This window comes from Schistocerca americana, chromosome 2 (genome assembly GCF_021461395.2).
Source record: "Schistocerca americana isolate TAMUIC-IGC-003095 chromosome 2, iqSchAmer2.1, whole genome shotgun sequence".
NCBI lineage: Eukaryota > Metazoa > Arthropoda > Insecta > Orthoptera > Acrididae > Schistocerca > Schistocerca americana.
The window spans coordinates 161029276-161056301 of NC_060120.1; positions in this window are offsets into that span (position 1 = coordinate 161029276).

The following is a 27026-nucleotide window of genomic DNA, read 5'->3' on the forward strand; positions in this document are numbered from 1 at the left end:
TGGTGCCAGTTCCTTTCACGCAGTGAACATTCACGAAGCACGCCCAATTCGTGACAATACTCCCGTTTTGCATTTGACATGTTTTTCTGACAATGGCGATGCTACAACAGTTCTTGCAGATGCTAACCCAAGAGCTAGTACAATGCGACTGGTAGATGTTTACCGTCGAGCGGCGAGGGCGCTGCACTCCGTCGATAACTCGAAATAGAACTGGCACGACCGTTGGAGAGAAGGGGGAACTCAGGTACACTCTGTTCCAACACGTTATTGACACCAGTGATCTCCACCGTGATCATACCACGTTCTTAATACGCCAGCGCCATTGCGTTACATTCTGAAAATCAACATGATTGAATCCTATGCATAAATCACATAGTAATTAGTAACTCGGCTGTGCCACACCGGGACCAGCACTGTACAAAGACTACCTGCCATTCTTCGCTTCGCTCGTGACCCCCCCCCCCCCCCCAGCTCACCCCTGTTGTCTGCGGCCAGTCCCTTAAGAGCTCACGCGATGTAATTTATTCAGACAGCTCTTGTTAGCTATCTATTCCTCCAACAGATGCCACTCCATGAAAGTGAGCCGGCCAGAGTGGCTGACCGGTTTTAGGCGCTACAGTCTGGAACCGCGAGACCGCTACGGTCGCAGGTTCGAATCTTGCCTCGGGCATGGATGTGTGTCGTGTTCTTAGGTTAGTTAGGTTTAAGTAGTTCTAAGTTCTAGGGGACTGATGACCTCAGATGTTAAGTCCCATAGTGCTCAGAGCCATTTGAACCATGAAAGTGACATTTAGACGGTCCATACGCGGAGCGACTGAAAAAGAACGCAAGTGGCAGGCAACCTACGTGGACCACTGGTTTCCGCCCAGCTGGCAACGCAGTTTCGCATACGGGGCAACCCATAAATGAAAAACAACAGATTCCACGTGAAAGCGTGGAGGAGAGGGAGTACTGTTTCTCGCACCCTTTGGGTATATTCAACATGTCAAGCACAGATTCAAGTTCAGAGGAAGCTGTGGTTCGCTACTATTATTACACACGAATAATAAAACGAAGAAAACTCTGTATTTAACCGTACATCTTAAGAAGTATAAACTGCAGATTGTATGTAGCAACCAAGGACTGCAAGACAGATTCGAAGTGCATAGCTTCTTATAGAACGACTAAACAGTGTTGCAATGATCTGTTGCAGTTTACTTCCTCCACTATTACACATCGTTACTATCATTTTGAGAACCCAGTTTGTGGTTCGTGCTCGTTAAATCATTTGTATGTGAAAACCATTCTATTTGCGTGTATCGGAGATTTGTGGCTTTTCACTGCTCTTTTCCACTTGACAACATAATTTTACAGAATGACAAAGACTGAAACTCATACAAAAAATATTGTCGGTATGATTTAAAATTTTTTGTGCATTTGCTTCCATTGACGTACCAGCAATTTTATTTTAAACAATAGATAGACAATACACTAAACATGCAATATGAAATTCTTTCCCCACTTCACACCACGCTTTCTCTGTCAAATCTCTCCTGCAGAAGCCTGGGATCTTGTAGTTGTATCAGAGGGCATATTTTTCGACTTTCCGTACAAAGCTAATATTCACAACCTGCTCGTTCATCTTCAGGTTAAAGAAGCTTTGTTCGAGAATACGACGCAACTCAGATCGCTTAGCAACGCGAGCGCCGAGTCGCCGGCAACTGCTTGGCAACGCGTTGCAAGCGATTCACTTGTGCGTCACTCAGCAGTCACCCCGGCTGCAGAGCCCTGTTTAACTACAAAGTAAGTGATTCGCTGCTGACCCGTTCGTTATCTGTTCGTGTCAGGATGAGTTGCTTATGAGTAGCTCGGTGTGTGGGGGGCCTTAGTATTTTACACACGTAATGTTCCACATAGGCCTACATACGTCCTTATGACAAGTCCTCAAAATCAGGAGAATCACGTTTTTTAAAAATCAGGGGACATGTTAACTCGCCGATGAAATTTTCATTTATACTGTTCGGCTTGCAGCTATTAGTCGAGGACACCATACAGATGGTCCTGCAAAACCATATAATGCAAATCACGGCAAGAAGCAAAACGAGGCCGCCAGAGTGGCCGAGCGGTTTTATGCGCTACTGTCTGGAACCGCGCGACCGCTACGGTCGCACGTTCAAATCCTGCCTCGGGCATGGACGTGTGTGATGTCCTTAGGTTAGTTAGGTTTAAGTAGTTCTAAGTTCTAGGGGACTGATGACCTCATAAGTTAAGTCCCATACTGCTCAGAGCCAAGCAAAACGAACAAAAACTTTCTTTAGACCTCACCTTTTTAAATCAGTTACAACCAAGAAGAAGTTCCCTTTTCACAGTTTTCAATAAACAAAACCTATTGATGATGGCACAGAGGTGACGAAACATGTTTGGATAAAAGAGAAGAAACTGTATTTTTGCGTGAAGGCGGAATCTATATACCGTAACTTACGAATATATTTGACAAACGATCCCGATTCCTATCTAGGGCAGCAGTGAGAGAAACGTTGTATTTAACGGCACGTTCGCTGCAGTCTATATCGATGGTCGTCAATTTTTTTTCCCGTGAGCTAATACTGACTTTATTGTGCGCCATCTCGGTCCGCTCAAGTACTGATCGTTAAATGTCGGTACTATTCGGAACTCTTCGTGTCGGCTGTTTACTATTTCAGAGTGCTGCCACACACAGCGAGACCGATATTATGATATTGTAATTGCCACACGAAGTGGTGTTGTGTGTCCTGTGTGAGCGCATGATTAATCTATTAATAATAGTAATTCTACTTATACTTAAATGAATAACGCAGTATGAGACACGATGACTAATTTTCACTAAATGTTTTGAATCTCATTATTCCTCCACTCATTGCTTTGTATTACGACAGCTGTAATTTAATTTGATATTCAGAGTTACAATATGTGTCGCATTTGAAGAAGACCATCTCTGTAATTCGCATTAACGAATCCAGTTTCCTTCCGTGTATCTTAGCAGCTGATCAGTTGAATCGCGCTCGCCCGTGAGTTGTCAGCACTGGAAGACAAACTGTAAAACGCTCCCCCCCGCCCTCTCGCCCCTTCTCTCTCACACCCTCTGACATCGCAGTGGCCGCGCAACTTAACCTCTCTACCCATGAGCTAAGCAGATATCTTCACTTAGTTTATGGCCGTATGCACCAACTTCAATTAAAACTGAGCGCATGTTAAAATATTACTGTCAGTGTAAGTATTTTGTTCGTTTCTGACAGGAAAATTGCACTCTTAAGAAGCTCTTCACACTAGCTGACGTTTTTTGGTTCAGTTGTTAGGCGCACGCTAGATGCACATCTTCACAGAACACGGCACAGAACCACGGACTGTACCAATACTTGATTCGGGCCACAGGGGCGCATTTCGACGACCCTAGATCTTGATTCTTTGGCGTGCTGCTCGTTTCCTTGAACCTTTGTATAAAAAAGAGGACTGAACTTTAATTTGAACTGATTATTTTTTTTTTTTTTTTTATGACAGGAAACATCGGAGAGTCTTGAGTGGTTAACCGGGCGCCATGACATTTTCTTTGCTCCTACATGTATAATTGAGCGCCACGGAGTCGTTTCATGGAGGGAATTGCTATGAATGCTTCGAAACAATATTACGTGTGCAGATACACAGAAATGTTGTTTAATGGAGATTTACCAAATCTACCACGACTATGGAATATTTAAGAGTTGGACTCCAAGAAAAGCGATCGCTGGTACGAGCCTGTACGCAGTCCAGTTCCGTTGATTAGGAATTCTCTTTACGCGGAATTGTGTTTTGTTCTGTCCAAATTCAAATACTCTCAGACGGATGCCAAAATCATTATTCTGGAGGACAAACAGTATTGCACTAAAGCGGTCTCAGAGCTGTCTATCGTGCTACTTTGAAGAGATAGTTTTAGTTCTATAAAACCAGAGAGTTCTCCAGCTGCAGCAGGGCGCAGCATATCTTATTCCAACTCCACGAGATTTTGACTGGTGATTTGAAACTCTCACACGAACTATGGCCGACTTGATCCTAATCAGAAAACATGGATCTTTTCCTTGATTTGTCGGAGGCTAAGAATGAACTTCTGCCACAATTTTCATGCCTAAGAACTTAATTATTTTTACTAAGTTGCAAACTTTTGATCTCCGTTTATAGAATAGATCTAGAGTGATTCAGATTAAATTTTCAACCTAAATAAAAGTACTCTGACTTTCATTAAGGCCAGCTAACTTCAAGGTCGTGAATTCCGATAGTTAACCCTAATTTTAAAGTTGAATTTTATCCAGAGTCGTTGATAGATTGGAGAAGGTTACTGAATACAAAGAAGGACAGCACTAATAGTCATGAATTTGACTTACGGAAGAGCGTCACGGAAATGGTAAGAAATGTGAACAGACAGCCGCTTGAACGTAAACATCAACTATCCTGCAAAAGCCTACTTCTAAATTTTCAAGAACAATTATATAGTGAGTAATCTACTAAACGTCACCCTACCTCCTCCGCAGGGACCGCGGTGACAATTCATACTTATTATAGCGCACACAGAGGCATTGTAGTAGTCATTCTTCCCACGCCCCATACGCGAATAAAACTGGACGTAACTATACTTCTAATGAGTGGTAGAACGTGGATCACCATCTGCCGGAATTTAACAGTCGTTTCCAGAGCATGGATCCAGACGTGTGAAGAAGCAAACAACGAATTTATAGATAAATTCAATTGCACCTTTCTTGTAAAGATACTGCTACGTTGTCAATCAGTAATAATCATTGAAATCTTCCTTCTAGTTCACACACTACGAGACAAATGGGATATTTAAAATTTATATGAACGAAATTTGAAAACATTCTAAATATGCTGTTGACAGTTTTTACACGGGTATATCTTTAGCGTTAATATAACATTTTCTCCGCTCAGGGACTGGGTGTTGTGTTGTCCTAATCATCATCATTTCATCCCCATCGACGCGCAAGTCGCCGAAGTGGCGTCAACTCGAAAGACCTGCACCAGGCGAACGGTCTACCCGACGGGAGGCTCTAGCCACACGACATTTCATTTTTTTTATAATATACAGTAAAGCTTACACACTGTATAACACTAGCACTTCAGCAGATACTTCCCACTCGGTAATCAATTCCGTAGCGACTGTGGGGCTCTGAAAATACAGTATCGCTAATACATGTAAAAACAATACATAAATGGTTTGAGACACGAGATGAAGGGAGACAGAGTTTCCATTATGCTGAGTCCAGCGGTGCCATTTAGCTTTGAAAGGTACACGTCCTATAATTAATATTATCGTATCAATTTGCGAAATAGCTTCAAAAATGAAGACCACGCAAAGTGTATTTCTGTATTTCCCTTAAAAATATGGAAATGCTTCACAGATTTTCGATTTAATTACGCATGACGCTATTCCTGTTGGTCCTGTACTGGAAACAGTAATTACAACATTCTTTGTTGTTTCGGAGCCCTATTTATATTCAGTGTGTACATGTCACAGCAGTGATATACATTCATGCTCATAAATTAAGGATAATGCTGATACATGGTGAAACAAAGCTCTGGTGGGCGGTTTGCGGGTTTAAATCACCTCGGGGTATGACCATGCGGTGTATTTGACGTGCGGTCATCGCACGGTGGCGCTGGCAGCAGTCCACATACGCAGAGGTGTGTTGGTGCATGTCAGAGTACCGTGCTGCTAGTAAGTGTGCAGACGTTTTCAGACATTTTAATGGAGACGGTGTGTTGAAAATAGCTCAAGGAACACGTGTTGATGACGTTATGAGTGGTAGAATATTAGGGCGACTGGAGGCTAGTCAAACACAGCAGGTCGAAACAAAGGGCCTCCGTGTGCCACAAACTATGACCTCAGGATTATGGCAACGATTCCAGCAGACAGGAAACGTGTCCAGGCGCTACAATACTGGACGTACACAGTGTACAACACCACAAGAAGACCGATATCTCACCATCAGTGCCCGCAGACGGCCGCGGAATACTGCAGGTAGCCTTGCTCGGGACCTTACCGCAGCCACTGGAACAGTTGTCTCCAGACACACAGTCTACAGACGACTGTACGGACATGGTTTACTCGCCCGGAGACCTGCAAGGTGCATTCCATTGACTTCTGGTGTCACAGGAGAGCCCATAAAGCCTGGTGTCAAGAACAGAGTACATGGTCATTGGAACAGTGGTCCTAGGTTATGTTCACGGACGAGTCCAAGTATAGTCTGAACAGTTATTCTCGACGGATTTTCATCCGGCGTGAACCAGGAACCAGATACCAACCCCTTAATGTCCTTGATAGGCACCTGTATGGAGGTCGTGGTTTGATGGTGTGGGGTGGGATTATGATTGGTGCACGTACACCCCTGTATGTTTTTGACAGAGGAACTGTAACAGGTCAAGTGTATTGGGACGTCATTTTGCACCAGTATGTCTTTTCAGGGGTGCAGTGGGTCCCACCTACATCGTGTTTGATAATAACGCACGACCCCACCGAGCTGCCATCATGGAGGAGTACCTTGAAACAGAACGTACTAGGCGAATGGAGTGGCCTGCCTGTTCTCCAGACCTAAAGCCCATCGATCACGTCTGGGATGCTCTCGGTCGACGTATCGCTGCACGTCTTCAGACCCTGCTACACTGGTATAAGAATGGGAGGCTGTACCCCAGCAGCTGCTCGACCACCTGATCCAGAGTATGCCAACCCGTAGTGCGGCCTGTGTACGTGTGCGTGGTGATCATATCCCATATTGATGTCGGGGTACACGCGCAGGAAACAGTGGTGTTTTGTAGCACATGTGTTTCGGGACGGTTTTCTCAACTTATCACCAATACCGTGGACTTACAGATCTGTGTCGTGTGTGTTCCCTAAGTGACTATGCTATTGGCACCAGTTTTGTGTTGTGCCACGTTGTGTGGCACCACGTTCTTCAATTATCCTTAATTTATGAGCATGAATGTACTTATATAACTAGATTAAGAGAGAAATACATTACAGTGACATGTAAGAGGAAGAATGTCACCGTTTAAAGGTACGTTCACAGTTGTGATATTCGTATATGTTCTAAAGTCAGGTTTTCACATTAAATGTAATGAAAACCGCTACTAACATTCAGCTCGCTCTCCTCTGCATTGCAGTACATTTCACACGGTAGCAAGCTACAATGCGGACGATATAGTTCTCGGAAATTTGTACTGGCGTTTACCGAAAAGCTGTTTCAAAACGATCGGAAACATTTATCCTTTAACATTGTATTTATCGCTTAATCTTTGAAGTCGCGAAGAAACCAATCTAAAACAAGAAAACGTAAAAAGTTTGTGTTAAAATTGATAAAGCATGAGTGCACAGCAACTGTAATGACACACACGCCATAGAGCCTTGAAAGTCTAAAAGTACCGGGTGATTATAAGTAAGGTACAGCTACTCACAGAGGCCCAGTGTGAGCTGTAATTATCGTACGGCAGTGAAAATTGGTAGGTATCCCAATGCTTTAATGCGGGGCCGATTTACGCTGAAAAAAGGTTCCAAATGCAAGAAACATTTCTGGAAATGTTTCCATATGTCAAGGATTAGGAAAGGGTCGTGGGCAGAAAAGGTTAATTAAGTGAGAAAGGCATAATGTTGATTTTATTAATAAATGCCACTTACACAATTTGTTCAATGCGAGAACCGAAGACGTCGAAGACATGCTGCAGTCGTAAAACAACAAGATCAACAGTTGGTCGCAGCAGTTCCGGTGGAATCTGAGCAACGTGTTCCTGTATACTGTCCTTCATATCAAGTAGCGACCGAAAGGGTTCCTGCTAAATGCGTTCTCTTAGTGACCAGCAAACCAAAAGTCACAAAGGTTCAAATTACGTGATCCTGCGGGCCCTACACCTGGAAAACCTCTAGAGATAATATGCTCGTTAGGCAGATCTCTCACTGGGCACCGGACGTAAACTGTTGCCCATCTTGCATGAAAACTGTGGTTTTCACACAGTTGCGCTCTTCCAAGTCAGGTATTACATGCTGTACAAGGAGGCTCGATAACGGGCAGACGTATTAAGAAGAACGGGCAGAGAATAACGATGCTTCTGAATCCACACCACACGGTCACGTACGGCGAGTGTAACGGCTTTTCGTGCACAACACGCGGTTTAATACACTATTGGCCATTAAAATTGCTACAACAAGAAGAAATGCAGATGTTAAACGGGTATTCATTGGACAAATATAATACTAGAACTGACATGTGATTACATTTTCACGCCATTTGGGTGCATAGATCCTGAGAAATCAGTACCCAGAACAACCACCTGTGGCCGCAATAACGGCCTTGATACGCCTGGCCATTGAGTCAAACAGAGCGTGGATGGCGTGTACAGGTACAGCTGCCCACGCAGCTTTAACGCGATACCACAGCTCATCAAGAGTAGTGACTGGCGTACTGTGACGAGCCAGTTGCCCGACCTCCATTGACCAGACGTTTTCAATTGGTGAGAGACCTGGAGAATGTGCTCACCAGGGCAGCAGCCGAACATTTTCTGTGTCCAAAAAGGCTCGTACAGGACCTGCAACATGCGTGCATTATCCTGCTAAAATGTAGGGTTTCGCAGGGATCGAATGAAGGGTAGAGCCACGGGTCGCAACATATCTGAAATGTAACGTCCACTGTTCAAAGTGCCGTCAATGCGAACAAGAGGTGACCGAGACGAATAACCAATGGCACTCCATACAATTACGCCGGGTGATACGCCAGTAAGGCGATGACGAATACACGCTTCTAATGTGCGTTCACCGCGATGTCGGCAAACACGGATGCGACCATCATGATGCTGTAAACATAACCTGGATACATCCGAAAAAATGACGTTTTGCCATTCGTGCACCCAGGTTAGTCGCTGAGTACACCATCGCAGGCGCTCCTGTCTGTGATGCAGCGTCAAGGGTAACTGCAGCCATGGTCTCCGAGCTGATAGTCCATGCTGCTGCAAATGTCGTCGAACTGTTCGTGCAGATGGTTGTTGTCTTGGAAACGTCCCCATCTGTTGACTCAGGGATGGAGACGTGGCTGCAGGATCCGATACAGCCAAGCAGATAAGTTGCCTGTCATCTCGACTGTAGTGATACGAGGCCATTGGGATCCAGCACGGCGTTCCGTATTACCCTCCTGAACCCACCGATTCATTGGATCTCGACCAACGCGATAGGCCACAATCCGACCTTTATCAAAGTCACAAACGTGATGGTAGGCATTTCTCCTCTATGCACGAGGCATCACAACAACGTTTCACCAGGCAACGCCGGTCAACTTGAAACACGTATGTATTCATTACCAGCGATGACGAGGCATGACAGAATCTCTGACCAGAGAGTTATTTATCATTGCTAGTCTGCGCTTGACCGCGCGAGTGTTCAGTTGCGAGTAGTCAGTTGCGAGTGGCTCTCAGTCGGCAGTAGTTGTAATACTTCCTATGCATTCACTCCAAGAATTAAAATTAAACATGGGCCAGCATTGCACGGAGCTGTGCCGAAAAATAAGAGCAGATACTGATGGAGTTTACTGATGTAAGAATTTTGGTTTTTGCGTTCAGGTTTAATTATTGCACAGGGCCGAAGGTCAGCGCCGCTGCCCTTATAAAATTTGTCGGGTTTAATTATTTGTGTTCAGATGTTACACATAGTTTATGCTTCATTATTTAATTAATTTTATTGTGGGTTTAATGAGCAATCTTCATTAGTTAATGTTTGTGGGGAGTTTACATTTGGGCCATTATTATTCTTAATTTTGCAAGCAGGTTACGCTTGGTTCATTTTTATTATGCAGTTTTGTGGGAATATAACATTTCACTTAACATTGACTTTTATATTCTTGCTGGGAGGTTACAATTTCACATTTATTGACTTTTAAGATTTTTGTGCGGGGAGGTTACACTTGGCGACATCCGGACCAGGATCGTATTTCTTTGAGAATCTTCTGATAAGTAGTCAGATATCTGCTCTTATTTACTAAATATAATTAGCATTTGGCGCAACGCTTTTACTAATTTTGTGACTTTCTCTAACAGATCATCGGCAATTCGTTGCTCTTTGTTGTATTTGTATTTGTTGGATTTTGCATTGTCTTTGTCTCATTCGTGAATAATTGTGACTTGTGTAAAAATGCCGCGAAAAACTATTAATAGTACATCGCGAAGTAGGTAGTTAGTGTTTAACGTCCCGCCGACAACGAGGTCATTAGAGACGGAGCGCAAGGTCGGGTTAGGGAAGGATTGGGAAGGAAATCGGCCGTGCCCTTTCAAAGGAACCATCTCGGCATTTGCCTGAAACTATTTAGGGAAATCACGGAAAACCTAAATCAGGATGGTTGGAGACGGGATTGAACCGTCGTCCTCTTGAATGTGAGTCCAGTGTGCTAACCACTGCGCCACCTCGCTGCACATCGCGAAGTATAATGAATGAAACAACCGACTTAAATATTTAACTTCACCGATATTACTTGCGACACGCAATATAATGATGACAATCCACCGTTTACTGACAATCATCCTAGTGATGAACAAATGAATTCAATTGTGTCCTCTGATAATTCGATGACAATTGATGACGCGGGGCGTTCTGTTAATACAACCGGTTTGCTAAATTCACGTGACTAGCAGACAAATTTTTCTAATGAAAATGAACAGGATACTCAAAGAAGGACGGATTTATTGAATTCCGAAATAGTGACTGACAGTGTACATCCGACTGGCAAACCTTTTTGTAAATTACAGAATGACCAAATGGTCACACAAAACGCGACAATTGCAAATACACCATCAAACAGTTCAGAGAATAGAGTAGGTAATGTTACCTTGGATCAAATTATGGCAATATTGCTACAACAGGGTGAAAAACAAGACAACCTTAAAGAAAATTTCAAACAACTTAATGAACAGGTCAGACAACAGAATGAAAAACAAGACAAACTTAGTGAAAAATTAGACAACAATTCCAGACAGCTTAGTGAACAGATTAGAGCCGTTGCAGCGCAGTGTCATGATACTAAGGAACAATTACGTGAGGAAATTGAGGCTTGTGCTAGGAAAAGTAGTGAGGAAATTAGATCTTTTGCTCAAGAATTAAGGGATATGCAAACAGCTACAACAGAAACACTTAGAGACGAAATTAGTGCAGTCGGTAAACAATGCTCTGAAAAAGCAACACAATTACGCGACGAGTTTAAATTGATGACAGCAGAACTTTCGCGCACAGTGGATGCAAAGATAGACGCGAAATTCGACCAACAGAACACTCAAATTAACGAACGTTTTAATCACCACCTACAAAACAGTGATCTGCATTTCCGTAAATTTATACAGCAACAGAATAAAGTAAAACGACAAGTCATGGAAACAATCACCGCACAGAGACAAGAACACAAACGTAAATTGTTCGCGAAAGCAAAAACATACGTTGACAACAATATTGCTACAGTGTCCGACGAAATTAATACCATCAAGCAGTTGAACACAGAATTACAAGATGAAATTTCCGATCTTAAATCGAAAACAGACACACACACAACAGACTTTCAGACAGTGACAAACAGACTCGAACAATTAGAGCTAACACAGGATTCTGATGTCATCAAAGCTGACGTTAAAAAATTGAACGAAATCACACGTAAATTACAAAAACAGATTAATGCTTCAGATACTAAAAACGATGATGAGGTAAAAATACTGACTGAAAAATATGATGAATTGGCCAGTCGTATTGACGTTATTGAAAGTAATAATGACAGCAAATCAGACGATACTGCACCGATTTTGTTTAACCAAACACCTGAATTCCAAAATTTACAGCAGACAATCAATGAGATCGATTCGTCTAATAATACATTACGTAGAAAATTGTCAAGTTTACAGCAAGAGGTAACAGAGATAAAAAATATTTCAGTTAATAACACGTCACAGCAGACGCCACATTCCGAACAATTCTCACACTCACACAGCCAGTATAATTTGGATAATTTACAGAGAGTGCGCGACTTAAAATCCGAAAAGCTACGCGACTTAAAATCCGAAATGACACAGACAAACAGATTCTCACACAAACCTGAACGTGTTCTCAAATTCAGAGACGATAACGATTACGAGCAATTTTTACCCGTAAGGAAATGTAAGGAATTTAATAATGACAGAGCACAGATACACGATTTGAACTGTATACGACAATTTATTTTTGTATTTTCAACAACATTACCTGTAATGCAGAAACTAGAATTAGCAAAGACACAGCAATTTGCTTCTGAATTTTTACCGCCATTGCCTGTAACACATAAGCTAAAGTTTATCTGCGGCGCGTAATTGACCTCAGGGGATTCATTACGCTTTAATGAATATGTGCCGTAGCGTGCATAGGGCCCCGAACTGTAGTAGTGCTGTTTCATCTTTAGTTTTCTGCACTGCTGCCTTCTCTTCTACTATCCTTTATATCTATCAAAACAGCTCTTTAACTATTGCTCTACCTAGAACTAAGAAAAATGAGTAAAGAAAACCCGATATGACAAGTTTTTACCGAAAGTGACAATTTTTCATTAGACGCTCCAGAAATGACAACTACGAGAACTTTAATAACAGATAAAATTTTAATCATCAGTATGCACGAAATTTTCAGCAGTCGCAAACGCATTTTGGTAACAATACAGGTTTTTCACCGCAACAGCATGAAAGTCAGCCGGTTAGCATACCTAACCAACAATGCAATGCACAAGGTCAACCAGGCTTTAATGTTTCGCCGCGTGCACGTATAGTCTCAGCTCCAACAAATAGTAACGCACGGCAGCAAGGAAATAACTACGTGCAGAAAACACAGTACTTCAATTCCTATCGCAATGCACCGTATAAAAATGACTATCACGACAGACGTAAAAATAATGAGCACAATTTTCAGCGTACATTTAATAACAGTCGGTCTTATCAGCAGCAAGAACATCAGCAACAACAAATAATCATGAATGTACCAGACAGTAGATATCATCCAGAACGTAATACGTCAGGAAGAATTAACAGAACAGTACAAATAGTGGAACTGCCACAGCATCCTCCCGAAAGTAATAACACGTCACATAGAATTTGATTAAATACAGTACAGGTTGTATATTCCAGTAACGCAAGCAATAATTTTGACACGCAGAATCTTGTTCACGAGAATGTTATTTGAAACATGCTTTGTTGAATGCACCACTTTTATCGCACCCAGACCTTACCAGAAATTTTTCTATTGCCACCGACAGTTCTAACACCGCTTTAGGCGTACATATTTTTCAGGAAATTGAAGAAGATGGTTCTACAGTAATTAAAAACATCGCTTTTGCAAGTCGCATTTTGTCACCTGCTGAACGAAGTATTCTGTTACAGAACTGGAAACATTATGTGTTGTTTGGGCTTTTACAAGATTTCGGCACTTTCTTTATGGAAGACATACCACCGTTTACACAGATCACAGAGCGATACAATTTTTACTTTCGGCTAAATTCACACACGACAGATTAAGCAGATGGAAACTTTATTTGCAGGAATTTAATTTCACAATTGTTCACATTCCTGGCACACAAAATATTGTAGCAGACGCATTATCCCGTTCTCTCGGCAACAATCAGCAAGACATCGCAACCAACTTCTGCAAAACAAATTTCAGCGTCATGTACATTCAACAAGTTGCATTTGAAAATTTTATTTCGTCGTCATTACAGGACATAGCACAAGAGCAAAGTAAAGACAACGTATGGAAAGAGATTAAACACCTTTGGCAAGATAAGAATAATGTTACCATTAGAAACCATTACACTGTACGCAATGACATTCTGTTTCGCCGCTCTCATCCTGACAGCAACAACTGGTTATTATGCATTCCCGACGAACTTGTTAACAAATTAATCTGGTATACTCATTTAAGTTACGCACATTACGGAGCTAGAAAATGTTTTCTTATACTGAGACAGAACTGTTATTTTTCGAACATGGAGAAACGTATACGACGAGTTTTAGCGTCATTTAAAATCTGCCAGAAAGCTAAGTCAGACACGACTTCACATATTCTTCCGTTACATCCCATTGTACCTGTTAAATTAAGACATATGGCCGCTGTAGACATTTTTGGTCCGATTCCCAGAACTAATTAGAGGTTTTTGCTACATCTTTGTCGCTGTTGAACTCACTTCAAAATTTGTTACCTTCACTCCATTACGCAAAGCTACTGCTAAAACTGTTTCGAAAGCATTTGTAAAACATTTTCTATTTCATGTAGGGCATGTGATGTGTGATGAAAGTAATTTCCGACAATGGATCACAATTTCGATCTGCTATATGGACACGTATGTTACGAGCTAGAAACATTTCTCTGATCTATATATCCAGGTGCCATGCTTCTTCGAACCCTTGTGAACGATTAATGAAAGAAATTGGTAAACTGTGTAGAATTCACTGCCACAAAAGACATATTGATTGGGACACACACATACACTCATTCCAGGATGTAATTAATTCCATACCAAATGAATCCACTATGCTATCTCCGTTTGTTATACTGAAAAATGCTGAACCATCTAACAAAATTAAAGAATTAGTAACATTTCCTACATCTCATCGACTACGACACCATGAAATAATTGACATTGCGCTGAACAACATCAAACGTGCCGCAGAGTGCCGGAGAAGACAGCAAAAACAGGTTTGTACACGCCGTGCCTTTCACGTTGGACAGAAGATATTAGTACGTATACACTATTTATCCAACAAAATAAAAGGTAGGTGCCGTAAATTTGAACTTCTATACGCAGGTCCATATCGAATTCGCAGCATTCCTCACCCCAATGTTGTACACGTCGAAACTTTGAGAACCAGAAAATCGAAAGGAAACCATCACGTGTCGAACGTCAAACCTTTTATTGAATGAAGATACTTTATGATTTATCACACTGTAATGCCATTTCCTAATTTTTTATGACCACTTATGCAATTATTTTCACATGAACACTTACTGATGATTATCGTATTTTTTCTTGGCAAGTGCCCAGCAAGGTAAGGTTAGCAGGTCACTTTTCTTGTCGTTACACATCGGACCATTCATATTTTTCCAGATGAATTTACACATTTTATGACCACTTATGCAATTATATTTACATGACTACTTACTGATGATTATCGCATTTTTTCTTGGCAAGTGCCCGGCAAGGTAACGCTAGCAGGTCGCTTTTCTTGTCGTTACACATCAGACCGTGCATATTTTCCCGGATGAATTTACACATTTTATGACCACTTATGCAATTATATTTATGTGACTACTTACTGATGATTATCGTATTTTTTCTTGGCAAGTGCCCGGCAAGGTAAGGTTAGCAGGTCGCTTTTCTTGTCGTTACACATTAGACAGTGCACATTTTCCAGATAGAATTAAGTATGTTACGAATAATTATGCAATTCTATCTAGTGATATATTAATTTTATCACATTTTTTCTCTATTAAAGTCTTCAATTCTCGCCTGTATTAACTACACAACATACAAGCTGAACACAAAGAAGGTCACATTTCTTGTCATCATTTTTTTTATGTTTGTACGATTGTTTTCATATTTTGTTTGTATGCACTATGAAATAGTTAAGCAAACACCAGTTGACTTTGACATTTTGCCTTATGATATCTCAACATCGTGACTACTTTACTGCTACATTGTGATACACTGGGTACATTTTTGCCTCTGAACACTATCTATTTTTTTTCACATATTACGTTTTCTGTCATGTTATGCTGTATGCTTAATTATGTTATCATAAACCAGTCATTATTTGGTGAGTATATTATGTAAATGCAAGACATTAATCTTTGTTCATCAATTTCAGACAGAAATGTTGCGTGAAAGAAATAAATTAAACAAAATGGGAATTTCACCTACGGAATGAACGAAAGAGAATGCAGTACTTCGTGATGAAGAGTAAATGGATCAGAATTAACAAGCATTAACAAGAATATACTATACACATCGTAGAATAGCAGTCTTAACTAAATTTTTCTTTCAGAATACAAGGCGATTGATGCAGGCTGTCAGACAGAACTACACATCTTAGTTTTAGTGATGAAATATGGTAGAAATAAGGAATAGTTGTATAATGAGTAATGAAGTGATTTTTTGCAGATGATAATGAATGCTGACGAATAATGATGAAGAATATGCTACTATGGATAATGAAGTTTTTCTTTACAGGTGATGATAATAATGGAGTTATGATAATATAGATAATGAAGTGATGGATAATGAAGTTTCTTCTTTACAGATGAGGATATTGTTGAAGTTATGTATTTATGCTATGTAATTATTTAAGTATTTGTTGCAGTTCGTTTTGACAGTAGGTATTATATTGCATAGTATGATGACTGAAGGTTTTGGAAGGGACAGCTATGGAACACAATTTCATACACATTTCATTACCTGTTAATTCGAAGTTCACTACTTTTTAGCATTAAATGCGTTTCTTGTTTCAGTTTAATAATCCATTTTTGTATATTTTGCAGGAGAAATTATTTATGAAATTAATGTGCTATAAGCAGTTGTTCATTAAGTGTATGTCATTTATGAAGGTGATTACATATACTCTACTTGTTTCATAATCTTGCTACAGCTGACTCATGACGAAGGACGTTACACATTTTCATTTACGGCAACAACCCAAAAGCAATTTTTTTTCTTTCCCCTGTAATTACCCAACGCAATGCATTGCTAACACAAAAAAAGAAAGTATTACCAGTCCCAAATAATGCTACCAATTTAAAAGAGTTATGAGTAATACTAAATTATGTTTTCCAACCTAAGACTTTGAGTAATGGTTACAGTATAATAATAATGCTTTGTAACTGGGAAATGAATGCTACTGATTACTGTATTGAGATGACCAATGATTAATTATGAACATTATTCTGTAATACTATGTTATTGACTACCTCCTGTTTTATGCTTTGTAACTGGGAAATGAATGCTACTATTACTGTATTGAGATGACCAATAATTAATTATGAACATTATTCTGTAATACTATGTTATTGACTACCTCCTGTTTTCAGTAATGACTTCTGATGATTTGTAATTGGGAAATGAGTGCCAATGTTCTCTGTAAAACACCACATGAATATAATTATGTAATGACTTCTGATGATTTATAATTAGGCAATGAGTGCCAATGTTCTCTGTAATATGCCACATGAATATTATTATGTAATATAATTAGGCAATGAGTGCCAATGTTCTCTGTAAAACGCCAATCTATGAACATTATTCTGTAATACTACATACATGGTACAGAAATGTTCAATAACTGGTCAATGAATGCCGCAAACTACTAATGTAATTCTCAGTGAAGACTAGTATGTGACTTAACGTCCTTCACCTTCTGACCTAGCTACCTCGAATTACTGCAATATCCGTTTGTCCTGTATATCCTCTTGATCATGGAGCACTATATTTGGTTTTTGCACTAATTCTACGTTGGTGTACCTTACAAGAACGTGGTGTTGACACGACATGCTGTCCACCACTGTAAGCGAGGGAGATGTTGTTATGGTCCCACTGTTTGGTGTATCTAATGTACCACCAAAAAGATAACATGGAATATTACTATGACATTTCAGTGTCTTGGCTACGCTGATTAATACTTCAAGGAAAAGAGCTTCATATTGTCTCACTTGGTGTTGTGCTTCTGTAGAAAGATATGGACTTTCAGTGCAGCTGCATGCAACCTAAAGTGCTACAACCATGATGCAATCCTTCCCTTTCCTATCCTAATTACTGTGACATAGTAGAAAAAATCATTTTGTTATCATGATTTGTATTTATGGCCTATACATTTTTGTGATTTGCAAGTATGTTCTGAACTACAGTGCTTGTGCACTTTTGTCATTTGTAAACATGATTTCTACTCATCGTATATACATTTTGTCTTTACTTAATATGTTCTGAACTACAGTGTGTGTGCACTTCTGCCATTTGTTAATATGTTTTGTACTGAACTGCAATGAATGTGCACTTTTGTCATTTCTCAATATGATTTGTACTCGTTGCCTATACATTTGTGATTTCCTGATATGTTCACTACTTCAGTGCCTGTGCACTTTTGTCATTTCTCAATACGATTTATACTCGTTGCCTATACATTTGTGATCTCCTGATATGTTCACTACTTCAGTGAGTGTGCACTTTTGTCATTTATCAAGATGATTTGTATATACTTTTTTTGTGATTTGCTGATATGTTCTGTACTCATTGTATATATATTTTTGTCATTGTCTGATATGTTGTGTACTCGGTGCATGTGCACTATATTTACTTCATGTTCTACACCTATATACTTATATTTTGTGATTGTAAACTTAGTCAGTTAAAACAAAAAGATTTGTTGCTCATGGCAAGTCCAAATGACTCACCATTGCTGCCAAACTTTTGCCCCCCCCCCAGTGGAGGGCATGCGTCGGCGGCGTGCTCTCCTTCCATCTCTGGTCACGGTTCAGGACGAGGTATATTGTTTTAGAAGGTAATGAAGCAGCATTGCGCTCAGCTAATGACATATGTTAATTGTAATTAATTTGTTCAAGAATTGCCCCAATAATAATTTTCTTATAAAGTAACTGTTTTAAACAAAAAGATTCATTTCAAGTCAAGTAATACTTCCTATGCATTCCCTCCAAGAATTAAAATTAAACATGGGCCAGCATTGCACGGAGCTGTGCCGAAAAATAAGAGCAGATATTGATGGAGTTTACTGATGTAAGAATTTTGTTTTTTGTGTTCAGGTTTAATTATTGTACAGGGCCGAAGGTCAGCGCCGCTGCCCTTATAAAATTTGTCAGGTTTAATTATTTGTGTTCAGATGTTACACATAGTTTATGCTTCATTATTTAATTAATTTTATTGTGGGTTTAATGAGCAATCTTCATTATTTAATGTTTGTGGGGAGTTTACATTTGGGCCATTTTTATTCTTAATTTTGCAAGCAGGTTACGCTTGATTCATTTTTATTATGCAGTTTTGTGGGAATATAACATTTCACTTAACATTGACTTTTATATTCTTGCTGGGAGGTTACAATTTCACATTTATTGACTTTTAAGATTTTTGTGCGCGGAGGTTACAAACTGCTGTTTGCGTATGAGAAATCGGTTGGAAACTTTCCTCATGTCAGTACGTTGTAGGTGTCGCCACCGGCGCCAACCTTGTGTGAATGCTCTGAAAAGCTAATCATTTGCATATCACAGCATCTTCTTCCTGTTGGTTAAATTTCGCATCTGTAGCACGTCGTCTTCGAGGTGTAGCGATTTTAATGGCCAGTAGTGTAGCAAAATCTTCGGTTCTGTATATTCACTACAGAACATTGCTGTCGATCATGAGGTTTTAGTTGGTTCTGTTCTTTTACCGGCACCGTTGTAAAATAGACCGCGGAACTTCCCGTACTGTTCACCAGGGGACGGACAGTTCTCATGACACTGCACGAACCCCTAGAACTACCCGGGGCAGGTGCTGCACAGTCAGTCCTAGCAACAGCAACGTCCTCAATTACTTCCTCCAATATAGGACGCCCTCCTCTTCCAGGCGACACACCATGCTCACCCGTGTTTTCGTATTTCATTACCATCCTCTTAAACCCTCTTAATTACGTGGGACTTCTCCACAGCCCTTTCCATCGGCCTTACTCTCTCATCCTTTTGCCATCGCCATTGGTCCTCCCTTCATGGGAATAAGCCCTGGCTCATTAAGCCTCTCCCAGCGGCTTCGACGACCTCCTCTCGGACCTCCCGCCGGGAGGAGGTCATTTTCACTAGTTTGCGTATTGGGCACTGTCTTTTTAGCCACCGCCCGCATCTCGTGGTCGTGCGGTAGCGTTCTCGCTTCCCACGCCCGGGTTCCCGGGTTCGATTCCCGGCGGGGTCAGGGATTTTCTCTGCCTCGTGATAGCTGGGTGTTGTGTGCTGTCCTTAGGTTAGTTAGGTTTAAGTAGTTCTAAGTTCTAGGGGACTGATGACCATCGATGTTAAGTCCCACAGTGCTCAGAGCCATTTGAACCATTTAGCCACCGTAATTTGATACGTGGCGCTCCCCCACCACTTTTTACACATTGCGCCCGAGTTTAAACTGTTCGCCACTTCCAGAAGGAATGCCCATTTTTTAGCGGTTTACGTTCCCACTGAGTTTTCGGCCCTTTTAGCAAATGATGTGCGGGCTGTCGACCGTGTTTTACTTTTTATCCGTCAAAGCAATAGGGCGAAGGCCATCTAATTTTTAGCTTTGGACCTCCGTTTCTGATTGGTGTCTTTTGTAGCCCTTTCTCCACGACCCTGTTTTTAGTTGCCTTCTCTTATGTCAATTGGAATTGACGTATAGTCGTTTCTTAACTTCTCTCTGTCTTCGTATTCTATAGTTTAGACTTGGCCGCGTATGACAACTGTTGGTTTTGGGCCCAAAACAAAACAAACAAAACAAAAACAAAGAAAAGTATGGATTACGAATTAAAGTTCAGGGAGAACAAATAAAAATTTTGAGACTTGCCGAAGACATTGTAGTTCTGTCAGAGACAGCAAAGGACTTAAAAGAGCAGCTCAGCAGATTGGACAGTGTCTTGAAAGGAGGATATCAGATAAACACGAACAAAAGTAAAATAAGGATAAAGGAATGCAGTCGAATTGAATCAGACGATGCTGGAGGACTTAGATTAAGAAACGAGACAAAGTAGTAGATGAGTTTTGTTGTTTGGGCAGCAAGATAAATGATGATGACTTAGGTAGAGAGGATATAAATGTAGACTGGCAATGGCAAGAAAAGCGTTGCTGAAGAAGAGAAATTTGTTAGCATCGAATATAGATTTAAGCGTCAGTAAGTCTGTTCTTAAATTATTTCTATGGAATGTAGCCATGTGTGGAAGTGAAACATGGACGACAAACCGTAAAGACAAGAAGAGAACACAATCTTTTCGATATGTGGTGCTACAAAAGAATGCTGAAGATTACGTGGGTAGTTCACGGAACTACAAAGGGGAACTGAATAGCATTGAGGAGACAAGAAACTTGTGATACAATCGGACTAGAAGGAGGAATTGCTTGATAGGACACGTACAAAGACATCAAGGGATCAGCAATGTAGTACTGGACGGAAGACCACGGGACCAAAAGGCTGACGAGAGCATAACCTGCAGTAGTTACACTACTGGTCATTAAAATTGCTTCACCACGAAGATGGCGTGTTACAGACGCGAAATTTAACCGACAGGAAGAAGATGCTATGATATGCAAATGATTAGCTTTTCAGAGCATTCACACGAGGTTGGCGACACCTACAACTTGCTGACATGAGGAACGTTTCCAACCGATTTCTCATACACAAACAGCAGTTACTTGGTGAAACGTTGTTGTGATGCCTCGTGTAACGAGGAGAAACGCGTACCATCACGTTTCCGACTTTGATAAAGGTCGGATTGTAGCCTATTGCGATTGCGGTTCATCGTATCGCGACATTGCTGCTCGCGTTGGTCGAGATCCAATAACTGTTAGCAGAATATGGAATCGGTGGGTTCGGGAGGGTAATACGGAACGCCGTGCTGGATCCCAACGGCCTCGTATCACTAGCAGTCGAGATGACAGGCATCTTATCCGCATGGCTGTAACGGAACGTCAGCCACGTCTCGATCCCTGAGTCAACAGATGGGTCGTTTGCAAGATGGCAACCATCTGCACGAACAGTTCGACGACGTTTGCAGCAGCATGGACTATCAGCTCGGAGACCGTGGCTGCGGTTACCCTTGACGCTGCATCACAGACAGGAGCGCCCTGCGATGGTGTACTCTACGACGAACCTGGGTGCACGAACGGCAAAACGTCATTCTTTCGGATAAATCCAGGTTCTGTTTACAGCATCACGATGGTCGCATACGCGTTTGGCGACATCGCGGTGAGCGCACATTGGAAGCATGTATTCGTCATCGCCATTCTGGCGTATCACCCGGCGTCATGGTGTGGGGTGCCATTGGTTCCACGTGTCGGTCACCTCTTGTACGTATTGGCGGCACTTTGAACAGTGGACGTTACGTTTCAGATGTGTTACGACCCGTGGCTCTACCCTTCATTCGATCCCTGCAAAACACTACAGTTCAGCAGGATAATGCACGACCGCATGTTGCAGGTCCTGTACGGGCCTTTTTGGACACAGAAAATATTCGCCTGCTGCCCTGGTCAGAACATTCTCCAGGTTTCTCACCAATTGAAAACGTGTGGTCAATGGTGGCCGAGCAACTGGATCGTCCCAATACGCCTGTCATTACTCTTGATGAACTGTGGTATTGTGTTGAAGCTGCATCGGCAGCTGTACCTGTACACGCCTTCCAAGCTCTGTTTGACTCAATGGCCAGGCGTATTAAGGCCGTTATTACGGCCAGAGGTGGTTGTTCTGGGTACTGATTTCTCAGGATCTATGCACCCAAATTGCGTGAAAATGTAATCACATGTCAGTTCTAGTATAATATATTTGTCCAATGAATACCCGTTTATCATCTGCTTTTCTTCTTGGTGTAGCAATTTTAATGGGCAGTAGTGTATTATGAGCTGAAGAGGCTTGGACAGGGTACAGTAGCATGGAGAGCTGCATCAAACTAGTCAACTGCTGAAGACCACAACAACAATAATGTAAAAAGAAAAGCCTGATATGTTTTGTTTATTAAAAGTTATATAAACAATTTTCAGTGTACTGCATATCGCGCGCCGCCCTGTAGATGATGTGCAATAACGAAAGTAACGAGTAACGAATACCTGGTGAACGGGTATGTGTGTCGACAAAACGGAACACGTACGCTGCAAGACTGATTCGTTACAATCACAGCCCTACTGGCCACTAGAAGTGAGACCGTCTGACCAAGGTCAATTACGTCGTTAAAACGTAACTGATAGTGGTGGTCAGGAAATCGCGTGTCTGTTAGAAATCACAGTGTTTGAGAAGTCACAGTTATCACAATAACAACTTTACAGAATCTAACTGCGGTTTCAGGCACAGTTAGCAGTCGCAAGTATCATTTCACATTCAACGCCGTGAGTTGTCTGTTGGCCGAATTTCGCTCTGCTTTCTGCGATGTCAGTGACAAGTCGCGGTTAGAAGTCACAAGTACCAACTAAAAAGCGCAGTTAACTGTGCCATCTGTTGGTCAGAGTTCGTACTACGCTCCTTTCGTGCGATTCACTATAGAGTCCAACTGCGATTTCCGTGACAAGTCGCAACTAAGAGTCGCAAGTAGCAACTAAAAAGCGCAGTTAACAGTGCCATCTGGTGGCCAAAGTTCGTACTACGCTATTCGCTATCGAGTCAAACTGCGATTTCTGTGACAAATCGCAACAAGAAGTCGCAAGTAGCAACCAAATTGCGAAGTTAACATTCTTTTCGTAGTGCCATCCGTCGACCGACGTACGTACTTCGTTATGAGAGCCTTGTGCCTCACGAGAGTCCTGTGTGTGCATGTGAAGTCCTTATTTCAATAGTGATACAAGTTCATTTTTGTTCATTTTGAGATACAGAGTTCTAAAGTTAAATGAGCGCTGAAAAATCTGCAGTTGAGGTACCAGAAATATTCAAGTATATGGCTTCTTGCTAGAGATGAACCTTTCTTTCTGTTTGTTTGGATCACAAATTTCAGAAGATTTATAGACAGAAAAGTGGAGGTAATGCACTTGTACCACTATTGAAATAAGCCCTTCATATTACACTCCTGGAAATGGAAAAAAGAACACATTGACACCGGTGTGTCAGACCCACCATACTTGCTCCGGACACTGCGAGAGGGCTGTACAAGCAATGATCACACGCACGGCACAGCGGACACACCAGGAATGGCCGTCGAATGGCGCTAGCTGCGCAGCATTTGTGCACCGCCGCCGTCAGTGTCAGCCAGTTTGCCGTGGCAAACGGAGCTCCATCGCAGTCTTTAACACTGGTAGCATGCCGCGACAGCGTGGACGTGAACCGTATGTGCAGTTGACGGACTTTGAGCGAGGGCGTATAGTGGGCATGCGGGAGGCCGGGTGGACGTACCGCCGAATTGCTCAACACGTGGGGCGTGAGGTCTCCACAGTACATCGATGTTGTCGCCAGTGGTCGGCGGAAGGTTCACGTGCCCGTCGACCTGGGACCGGACCGCAGCGACGCACGGATGCACGCCAAGACCGTAGGATCCTACGCAGTGCCGTAGGGGACCGCACCGGCGCTTCCCAGCAAATTAGGGACGCTGTTGCTCCTGGGGTATCGGCGAGGACCATTCGCAACCGTCTCCATGAAGCTGGGCTACGGTCCCGCACACCGTTAGGCCGTCTTCCGCTCACGCCCCAACATCGTGCAGCCCGCCTCCAGTGGTGTCGCGACAGGCGTGAATGGAGGGACGAATGGAGACGTGTCGTCTTCAGCGATGGGAGTCGCTTCTGCCTTGGTGCCAATGATGGTCGTATGCGTGTTTGGCGCCGTGCAGGTGAGCGCCACAATCAGGACTGCATACGACCGAGGCACACAGGGCCAACACCCGGCATCATGGTGTGGGGAGCGATCTCCTACACTGGTCGGACACCACTGGTGATCGTCGAGGGGACACTGAATAGTGCACGGTACATCCAAACCGTCATCGAACCCACGTTCTACCATTCCTAGACCGGCAAGGGAACTTGCTGTTCCAACAGGACAATGCACGTCCGCGTGTATCCCGTGCCACCCAACGTGCTCTAGAAGGTGTAAGTCAACTACCCTGGCCAGCAAGATCCTTTGGGACTGGATGAAGCGTCGTCTCACGCGGTCTGCACGTCCAGCACGAACGCTGGTCCAACTGAGGCGCCAGGTGGAAATGGCATGGCAAGCCGTTCCACAGGACTACATCCAGCATCTCTACGATCGTCTCCATGCGAGAATAGCAGCCTGCATTGCTGCGAAAGGTGGATATACACTGTTGCCCGTGTCTATGTGCCTGTGGTTCTGTCAGTGTGATCATGTGATGTATCTGACCCCAGGAATGTGTCAATAAAGTTTCCCCTTCCTGGGACAATGAATTCACGGTGTTCTTATTTCAATTTCCAGGAGTGTATATGGCGACATGCACATTCAGCACCAGTTATGGTTGGTCAAACACAGCTGTTACTCTGAATGTATTATATTAATAAGAAGCAACATTGCCTTTTTCTCCTGAAAATATCAAGTAACCTAAAAAATGTATTTGATTCTCCTTCCAATATAACAGTTTTGGTTAATACTCCACATGCCAACAGGACTTCGCAATGTTAACACAGCAAACACTACTACCACCTACATAAGTAAGCTTTTCCTGTGTAACATTCAAGTAATGCACTTAAACTATTGCTGATTTAACTGGAAGATCTGTACTTCCCAGGCCGGCCGAAGTGGCCGTGCGGTTAAAGGCGCTGCAGTCTGGAACCGCAAGACCGCTACGGTCGCAGGTTCGAATCCTGCCTCGGGCATGGATGTTTGTGATGTCCTTAGGTTAGTTAGGTTTAACTAGTTCTAAGTTCTAGGGGACTAATGACCTCAGCAGTTGAGTCCCATAGTGCTCAGAGCCATTTGAACCATTTTTTTGTACTTCCCACGTACATATCAACAGCCTCAAAATGCATATTCAAGACCTTGGGATATGTTACAGGTCAGTGTCACACTAAGATTGTGGAGAAAGGGGGCGGGGGGCGGCATGTCACTCTCCAGCAAGTGTTTACAAATAAATAAGTGGCGGAAAATTTACGGGTATAGGACGACTTAACATGTGGAAAATGAGATTTTCATTATTCACTCACTGTATTTAACATTTATTTTTCCTATAAAATCGCATAACAACTTCAATAAAAGTTTAATCACTCATTCTGCACACTTATTTCATAATTATGGCACTTTTAAACTGCAAATCCTCTAAGAGGTGTCTTGAATCTTCACGATTCTCTCTCAAGAGCCTTGATGTGGATAGATACGTACAGCAACTAGTAATCAGAGTCGGAACTGCGTCTGCAAAATCACAAGGATTATTAAACATTTTTGCTGTCACTAAATACAAGCAATGTAATTGACAGAGTAGTATTGTTAATATTTGCTGAAAGCCAATCAATGGGTTATATATCAGATTTGCAAGAACGATCTCACATAAGTAATTAAGTTCATCGAAACACTTAGAAAGTAGCCTCTCGTCTGACGAGGACAGTCTAAAGACGCAGTGACAATTTCTCCGGATCTGTTGACAATGATATTTTGAGTTATCACTTTACTGAGTCACTGAAATGTAGTTCAGGTACCTGTGAACATAACAATATGTATTACGGTACTGTATGGCTACTTATATATTAATTACACTATTAATATTTTCACACTTGTTTCTTTAATCCAAACTAAAGCCAACGGAAGAACAAACGTAAAACATACTACTGACAGTTTTGTTGAGATGCAATTTTCTGTGTGGCTAAATGTAACTTTTTCATACAGTGGCAAGTCCCAGAAATCGCAGGAGTCACAGAAATCGCAGGAGTCACAGAAATCGCAGGAGTAGCAGAAATCGCGGAAGTAGCAGAAATCGCAGTGGTAGAGTGCGGAGGGATGCACGAACTGGAATCCTTAAATGTGACTCTTAACTGCGACAAATCACAGTTAAGAATAACAGATACTGAAAAGTAGCATTCACAGAAATCACTGATATCTGAAAATCGCAGTTTAGCCCATCACTAGTAACTGAAAAGTGGGTTCCGTGGATCCTGAGCCGGCCTAACCTTGCTGGCCCCCACGTGGCAGCCAAGCTGAGGTCGCTAGAGGGGGGAGGCGCGCCAGCGGGCCACCTGCGGCTGCTGCGGGGCACACGTCACATCGGGAGGCCGCTTTATGTCTTCCGCGGCTCTCAGCCACGCCGGCTGCTCCTCCGCAACCTCCCAGCCGGCCAGGTTTTATATCCCCGGCCCCAGTCTGGCGGCAAGAGCAGGGTCGCCTCCTTCC